Below are 9,614 nucleotides of genomic sequence, written 5' to 3'. Positions count from 1 at the left end.
ACCCAGGATACATCACTGATGATGTGTCTGAGTTGCACCAGAGGTGTATGTTAACAACTGTCTACAGTTGTGTTTATTTATACATTTCTTTGTAATTTTATAATATATTAATAAAATTAAATTGTATTATTTGTTTAAACAAACAGATAAGCAAAAGTGCTTATCTGTTTACCATACCGAAGAAGGCACAGTGCACCTTTTCCACAATCCTTCCTTGCAATCAAATGTTTCACACCAAAACAACGAGAAAATACGGGAAGGAGGGAGACCCAACAAAAACACAACAGCAACCACGATGTCTGCAGCTCACAAACAAGACACACAGAAACAGACGCAGACAAACACACAAACAAACAAGAAGCATTGACAGGGAGACCGGCATAAGAAATCTGCCCTTAAAAAGAGCGTAGTCAACATCTCACTCTCTAGCTTTTTAACCTAAAAAATATTGCCACCAGGTTTTTTACTTTTGGAAAGCAGGATGTATTTTATTGAAAAACAGCATGTTTCCGATGGGAGTCTGGCTATTATGGTTCAAGTGGCAGAGTGTTGAATCTGATTAAAGCAGAATTACACTCCAACTCCAAGGTCAAACCTCATCCCGACAATTAAAATTCACTTTACAACCACTGATAGCGGTGCTAATGACCACAGGAGAAGGGAGGCTCTTTAATCAGTAGAAATATTCCTCTCATGCTCCCCTCTGTTTCAGGAGACATGGGGCCTCTCTTCATTTGCAGTGTGACGGCTGTGTTGCAGGGGGTGTCCCTGCCGGCTGGAGATGACGGCTGCAGAGAGGCAGTGGAGTGACTGACGACTCCAAGATAGTCCGTCTGTCAGAAAGAGTGATGGCTGGGAGACACTCGCTGACAGATGGGGCGAGACTAGAAGAAATAAGAGGAGAGGAGGGTGAAAAGGGAAGCCTGGCAGCTTTGTCTTTCAGTTCGGGGAGATGCAGGAGGTGGAGACCGCAGAAAGAAAAACAAATTCCGTGGTGCTCAAGTGGCGGTTGTGTTACTTATGGATGATCAGGAGCCAGCTATACTTGTTAAAGATGTTTTCAAGAGGGATCAAAGACCGAAAATGTACTTCATTAAGTTCCATTAAGCTTTTATTCATCCGGTGTTGTTGAATCATATCAAAGATGGACTGCAGCCGGTGTGAAAGCTCTCACCCTGGGCTGACATAATGAACTGCCTAATCAGACAAGTCTGTAATCAGTTGAGGATCTTAATTAGGCTTGGGAGGGTTGCAGTAGAGCAGCTCTCCACCTGGCCTCAGTCACTTTGACTGGGAGGGAGAAAATGTATTGATAACACGTTTTGATTATAGGGTTGAACACAGATGGGTTTTTCCTAAACAATCTTACACCATTTATCACTGATGTTATTTTTATTTTTGTAAAGGAAAGTATTCATTAGGAGCTTTTTTTAGCCGTGCTAGTGGAGGAGCTCTAGGGAGGACAATGTTGAATGTTGATGTGATGTTGAATTATTTTTAATGAAATGTTTAAACAGCTATCGGATGTATTGTCATAAAATGTGGCACATACTGTATATCAATGGCGCCCGGAGGATAAATCTTAATGACTTTGGTGATCCCCTCCTACTGGCGCCATGAGGGTAACATTTGTGGTTTTGAGTGAAATATCTTGACAAATATTGGATTGATTGCCATGAAATTGGGTGCCGAGATTCTCATCCCCTTCGGGATGAATTGTAATTTACTTTGGTGATCCATAGTTTCTTCATCTAGCGCCATGGGTTCAGAATTTTGATCAAATGCATGCAAAACTGCCGACGTCCCCATGAGCCTCAGCTGTACTTTGTGTTTAGTTGAAATGAGAAAATGTTAACGCGCTAAACAGAGATGTTTATACCTGCAAAACATCAACATGTTGGTATAAGTGCTGCTGTGCCTAAGTAGGCCTACCCAGAGCTGCTGGCATGCTGCAGATTTCTCCACTACATCCACAGTACTACATTGGTTAAACTGTGTTTTGAAAAAACTGATCTGCGTCCACACAAGCATGTAGACTCTGAATCAGAAATGATCTCCGTCTATATTAACACATCTAACAACACATAGTACACGACCATTCACACACACGTGGTATGCGTGTGTGGTCAAAAATCATTGATGATTAAGTTAAAAATTAAGAAAAAACTTTGGAGAAAGAACAGCAATGGCAAAAAGTAAGACCAGGGGGCTTAAAACACCATGGAGCAGTAGGATTCTGGTAATTGTGGATATAACAATTTGAAAGAAGCCTAATAGGAAGCAGGTTGAACAGAATTTTTTTTCCCCATTCCTCCCAAGCTAACTGTATGATTTGGTCCAGGTTAAAAATAAACCTTGCACCATGGAGAAGTTAAAAAAAAATTAGCATATTCTCAGCTGCCGAGCAGTCAATCATCCCGGTGTCGGGCAAAGTGCTTATCCAGGGGTCACATGTGGTTTTCACTCTCAGGTCTGCTTCTTCCAGGAGCAGCACATCCTGGACATGAGCAGCACTGAGACACATATTAGCATAAACCCCCTCTCAATGCTTCTCTCACTCTCCTTGTCCACCCTTCACAAACATGGAGTCTTTTTCCTCCACGTGAAAACAATTGGTCCGTTTTACAACACAACTCAATTATGTTTCTCTTCTTCAGTTTAAATGGAGAGGGCTTTTTTTGGTGTTTAGGAGCCGCTGGCTTGAGCTCTAAACTCGTGGGACCTCATTTGTCAACAGTGCGCAGAAATTGTTTTAAATTCTGCCTTAGGAATGAAATTTAGTACGTGCTTGAGTACAAAAAAATCTTTATCAAACATGCGCAAGCCAATCGTCGCACACAAATAAGTAATCAATCTTGATAAATCCCACCTGTTCCAACCGAAAATTGCTCGTTCACGATTACATAGGCCGCTAGCATTCAACGGCTCCAATTAACCATATATGGTAACAATACATCCCTTTATCAACCACGTGAATGTGATTTCCCCCTCATCGCAATAACGGCAAAGAGAGCAAAGAAGAGGAACTTCTCAAACACAGAAATGGAGGTACTGGTAATACAAATGAAAAAAATGCTGCATGGGAGAAGGTCGCGAAAATCACAACACAAATCCAGCAGTACATTTTGGGGACGCGGTACCTACTTAGAAGCCCCTCTGTGCCCTTGCCAAGCAGATCAGATCAATCTTTGAGCGCATTGTTTGCCAAGTCTTCCAATAACGCAAGACAAGGCATTGCACTATGTTTCAAACACTTGTCACAGCTGTCTTTCATAAGGGTTGACACCAATTGGACAACTTTTTTTGAAAATAAAACAAACAACTAATTGAGCTTTTTTTAAATAAAAGAAACACAGGATATATGTGGAGGTTGATTGCAAAATGCATACTGTGACACTCTTAAATGCTTTTTAATTGTAGAATTGCTATTCTACCACTGTATTCTGTTTGTAAGCATGGCCAGAGCTGTGCTTATATTTACACACATTCCTAAGTTTAAATATAAGTTGGTAAAATCCACACTTTGCATGGCAACGTTCTATTTCGTATAGGCTTTGCCCTCTAAAGACCACGCCCATACTCCTAGAATTGTTCTTACGCATTACACACGCACACATCTGTGCGCATGCACGGTTGATAAATGAGGCCCCTGGTGAGTCACAGGTACCAGGGAAGCCTTGAGACTTTAAATAAATGCCTCAGCTCAGGTCTGTGAATTTTGCCAGCAACTGTTTGCTCTTTCTTACGTTGTATGGGCACGTTTTACACATCTGCATGAAGTATATTTGAATGGAACTTTTGATTTGGCATCAGGTGAGGAAGTGAGAGTTGTCCGAGGTGCAGTCTGTCAGGGGACGCTGTCATCACTCTTCAGCAGTTTGACAGCAACACATACTGTACTGTATGCCCACAGGCTGAGGGAAACAGAGAGTCAAGACTTTTACTGAAACACACACAAAAAGCGGGAAAATGAGATGGAGAAAAAACGGGAGGTTGAAAAGAAAACTCAAGCTCCTTTTTTTTGTTTTTGTTTGACAAAGTCAGCTCTCTGTTTTCACTTGCCTTCCCTGCTGCTGCTACAGCTGCTACTGCCACATTTTCTTTTGGCTTTGTGAGTGACTCATCTTACAATATACAGCCTCCATCTTTGTCTTTAAATCTGTAACTGTCGTTTTTTCTTTTTCTCTCACCAGCCGCTCTGAGCTCGCTGCCCACTTCCACAGATTTGGACTACTAAACACACACAATCAGTATGTATCTTTACACATGCGCTAACACACAATTTCATTCTGATACAGGACGTGTTTCCATATGTCTGGAAAATTATAATGTATAAATCAATTGTGTCAGATTTACACTCTAAAACTCTCAGTACTCAAATGCATGATCAAGTATGGAGTCCTCAAGTATTTATCCTTCCCGCGTCACCGTCCCCTCCCCTAATTGACTTCCTGGTGTTTCCTGCTACAGTGATAATCTCCAATCAACCATCTGCCGTGTCATCTCTGTGCGCCACCGCTCTGCCCTTTTCTCCGTGTCCCTTCGCCTTGTTCCCGCTTTCCCCCGTTGATAGTGTCAAAATGCAATATTCCCTCAAAACAGCCATTAAACAAAACACAGCACGGGAAAACAAAGTCCACAATTAGTCCTTTCTGACACCATGTGTGTGTGTGTGTGTGTGTGTGTGTGTGTGTGTGTGTGTGTGTGTGTGTGTAGGCCCTCCTGTGATGGGCGTAATAGGCCAGGACAGATGGCCTCCTCTCCCTCCAACCTGCCACTATACACACACACACTTACACGCACACCCACGCCTGAAGTGCAGCATCAGTGTTTGATCGTGGTTGTTGTTGTTGCGTGTTCCAGTACTAGCCTTATTCTGTCGCTCAGAGCAGCAGGAGAGAGCTACATCTGTGCCACGTTTGCTTGTGATGCCGGTACAGAAATAGAAGTGAAGGAGCCGGCGTTTGAACAGACCGTTCAGCTCCCTGACATCCCTGAGTAAAAATAAGCTGTCTGGGACGCGCTGGGATCTTTGGTGTTGCGTTTAACATCTGCTTGTCATAACTTTGTGCAGCATCATACAGTGACGGGGCAACCACAGGTGTTTTGGCATTCAACTGTGACTGGATGAAATTTCAATTCCTCCGCTGGCCTTACAAGAGGTTGACTTTTATTTCCCCCAACCATTATAAAAATGTTTTGTCTTTTGATTAAAGTTTTGGCTTCTGAGAGGCTCCATGTGCTGGAATTAAAGGAAGAATCCACTGTAAAACACCGAAACACTAGCTAAGTTTCCATCCACTTGTCGAATTATCTGAAGTTTGGTAAAAAAAACTCCGCAATGGTTATGGTTAGGGTAAGGGTTAGGGTTAGCTGCCTGGAAGGCGACGTTGGAGGCAACAAAACCCCATAGAGTGTAGGAAAGAGGATGTGACATCGAAATGGAACAGGAGGAAATGAGAGTAATTCACCCAGAAAGTAATGTTGGCAGAATGTAAATGAAGTGTTTCTGCCGGACATGAATGTGATGGCGACAGGTTTCCACATGTGAAAATTACCCAAAAAATTGCCTAAATATGTGAAGCAATTTCCGAATGCCATGGCTGCAATATATATCTGTCATAGGATGACATCAGGCTAACATGCAGTATGCCTTTTTAGTTTCTTTACTTTTTACGATGATGTTTACATACGTAAAAAATAAATAGTTTTTGTTTAATTTATTCACCAGTGTTACACAAATGATTGGTCCTCGATCAAATAAATGAAATGAATAGTGTTTAGATCTACCCGCTACTCGTGTCAGTTCTGGGAAGAGAAGGAGATGACATTAAAGGCCGTGCTTTGTTTTTGAAGTGCCTGTCTTTGTGGAGCCAGGAGTCAGGCTGCTGATGTCACTTCCCCCTGGCTTCAGGTCTGAACTCTCCTCACAAGCTCTCCTCTCTGAGGTCGAGGCCGCCGCTGTCCCCCAGTAAGAATGGCACAACACAGCCGAGTGTCACTTGCACTTGACAGAGACATTGATTGGTTAATGCTAATCATAAAGTCTCTGCTGATGACAGCTGTCATTGGCCTGTCACAGAGGTCCACAAGTTAGTATTTGGCCGTCTGCAAAGACAAAGAATCAGGGGTCCATCATCTTAAGTGTGTGTGTGTGTGTGTGTGTGTGTGTGTGTACAGATGTTGTGTCTCTGTGTTAAAATAAGCCATAATATGTGTGTCTGTTTGGCATTGTATTTTTGTGCTTTGTTTGCAAGCCAATATCAAGAGCGAGTGGGTGAGGGTTGTGAGTCAACATGGTGGATCATTGTTGTCTATCGAAGGGTGCCACAGGCTAAGAATAACTGAGGCCACAATAACGAAATGACAAAAGCAGTAATTAGAATTTCAGCGCCATGAAATCCTAATGCAATTACATGCAGTTGTTGCTGGAGAAATCAACAAGAGGATTAAAGTTTAAACGACTACTTTGCAAAGACAAGCAATAAAACCGCTGTGTTATCTGGGTTTGAGAGCATATAATGCAAAGTTATTTCTGCATTATTAATGAGTCTTATATTAAAAGTAATATATGCAGGCGTCATGCACCACCTATTACAGAGTGGAACACTTTGTGTGTTTGACGCATCACCTGTAGGCCACGGCTGAAAAAAAAGTAGTTTTTCTTTATCAATGTGGCAATAACATATTCTGTATTTATATCCTATTCCAAATGTTCCTATATAAGTTAAATATGAAAGAAATAAAAAAACAGGAAATGTAAAATCGCAATGTTGCAAAAAGAACATTTTTTTTAAATATGTAAAGAAAGATTGTAAAATCTTTTAAGAAATCCTAAAAAGTCCACCTCCATTAATATGAGAGTTTTGTAGTTTTTATTTAGACATTATTTACTGTGGCAATTTGCCTCCTTCAAGCTAGCTCATTAGCTGCTACCCAATTTTAGCCAGTTAGCTCCTGTTAGGTTTAGTTTGTTACAGCAACAAAAAGGTCAGTCATTCTGATAAAAAAAAGGAACTAACGTGTTATTTTATTTAACTTTAAAGTGTAAAAACTCACCTTTTCAGTAATTGAGCACGTACATTTGGACATCTGACGTGTATGTCTTGAATGAAAATGAAAAATGATTTTTAAGACCAATACGATACATACACTCACCGGCCACTTTATTAGGTACCCCATGCTGGTAACGGGTTGGACCCCCTTTTGCCTTCAGACTGCCTCAATTCTTCGTGCATAGATTCAACAAGGTGCTGGAAGCATTCCTCAGGAGTTTGGTCCATATTGACATGATGGCATCACACAGTTGCCGCAGATTTGTTGGCTGCACATCCATGATGCGAATCTCCCGTTCCACCACATCCCAAAGATGCTCTATTGGATTGAGATCTGGTGACTGTGAGGCCATTTGAGTACAGCGAACTCATTGTCATGTTCAAGAAACCAGTCTGTGATGATTCCCATGTATGACATGGCCATTATCCTGCTGAAAGTAGCCATCAGAAGTTGGGTACATTATGGTCATAAAGGGAGACTGGTCAGCAACATACTCAGGTAGGCTGTGGCGTTGCAACGATGCTCAATTGGTACCAAGGGGCCCAAAGAGTGGCAAGAAAATATTCCCCACACCATGACACACCACCACTACCACCTGAACCGTTGATACAAGGCAGGATGATCCATGCTTCATGTTGTAGACGCCAATTCTGACCCTACCATCCCTGTCGCAGCAGAAATCGAGACTCTCACCCAGCAACGTTTTTCCAATCTCTATTGTTCCAATTTCGATGAGCTTGTGCAAATTGTAGTCTCAGTTTCCTGTTCTTAGCTGAAAGGAGTGGCACCCGAGTGTGTCTTCTGCTGCTGTAGCCCATCTGCCTCAAAGTTGAACGTACTGGGCGTTCAGAGATGCTCTTCTGCCCACCTTGGTTGTAACGGGTGGTTATTTGAGTCACTGTTGCCCTTCTATCAGCTCGAACCAGTCTGGCCATTCTCCTCTGACCTCTGGCATCAACAGGCATTTCCGCCCACAGAACTGCCGCTCACTGGATGTTTTTTCTTTTTGGACCATTCTTGTAAACCCTAGAGATGGTTGTGCGTGAAATCCCAGTAGATTAGCAGTTTCTGAAATACTCAGACCAGCCCTTCTGGCACCAACACATGCCACGTTCAAAGTCACTCAAATCACCTTTCTTCCCCATACTGTGCTCGGTTTGAACTGCAGAGATCTCTTGACCATGTCTACATGCCTAATGCACTGAGTTGCCGCCATGTGATTGGCTGCTTAGAAATTAGTGTTAACGAGCAGTTGGACAGGTGTACCTAATAAAGTGGCCGGTGAGTGTATATTTGGTTATTTAAAAATCCGATATTCAGACATATCGGCCGATATATAATTTAAAAAAAATCTAGAAATGCGTAACAAAACAAACAGATTTCCCAACCTTAGTTATTTGTAGTTATTTACGAGTTTTTACTAAAATAAGATGATCATTTGTTTTATTGTCACAAGAGAACAAAGGAACATTAACATTAACATTCTGATGAAATGTATAAAAATACAAACTTTAGTCCTTCTGAACAAAAACACTAACAACTTAATAATCAGTGTTACCAACAGCGACGTTGTAGAGCGCCCTCTGGTGGGCAAACTATGCAACGCCAACACTCAACATGGTTGACAGTCAGTTTTTATTTTATTTTTTAAATATTCATTTATCAGAATCATTTATTTATTATGAATGATTCTGATGAATGAATACTTAAAATATCAAGGTGATATGTTACTACCATTTTGGTTCAGATGAGGAGAAAGAGGCACAACTCGGAAAATGTGTTAAAAAAATCTTTTTTTATCATCAAACAGACGGAGCAAATTTTTCAGCCAGATGGTTAGAAAAGTCTTTGAGGATCCTGGGAATGCCTTCAGAATTGCGGCAAGTGTTATTAAACAACCTTCTGGGTTTTTCACAGATTGACAGATATAGATTTTCTTTTGGAAGCTCAGATGCTTGACTGGCAGCACATGAGAGACACAAACTGGGAACCTACAAAAACGCTGTCAAATCTGTGCTCTTTTGTAGAATCTAGAGAATATGTTGCGCACATTGTTTATATAACAGAATAAAACCAAACCAAAACATCTACATCTTTCTTTAATGCTTCTTTTTTTCAGAAGGGTTTATGTAACTCAAGCATGTACACATTGTTAATGGCCAAAGCCCTCACAAAAACAGCATGTTCAGAGGACTCACTGCAGGAGTAGTTAAGGAGCTGCTGCTGCTGCTGATGGCAGATAAAATCCTCTCTGACCCGACCTTTTAGCTCTGTTTGAACAAGTTTGAGATTCTCACCTCAGGTTGCTGTTTCTGGGCCTGACTCACAGGGGAAAAAACCTGTAATGAAATGTCTTTTCATCACAGCAGTTTCTTGCCAAATAAATATTTAACATTTTTGGTTTGATTCAAACATGTACCAATGCACTAATTATCTCCTATACTATGAATATTTACGCCTAGTACATCTATAATGCTGTTTTCTTATGTAAATATGTTTTTGTTCCACTTTATTAAGTACACTGTGAACCAATTTTCCACCAGATCATGTTAGGCAGC

Source organism: Etheostoma spectabile, chromosome 21 (assembly GCF_008692095.1).
Source record: "Etheostoma spectabile isolate EspeVRDwgs_2016 chromosome 21, UIUC_Espe_1.0, whole genome shotgun sequence".
NCBI classification, from domain to species: Eukaryota; Metazoa; Chordata; class Actinopteri; order Perciformes; family Percidae; genus Etheostoma; species Etheostoma spectabile.
Note: the sequence above shows the minus strand (reverse complement) of the source record.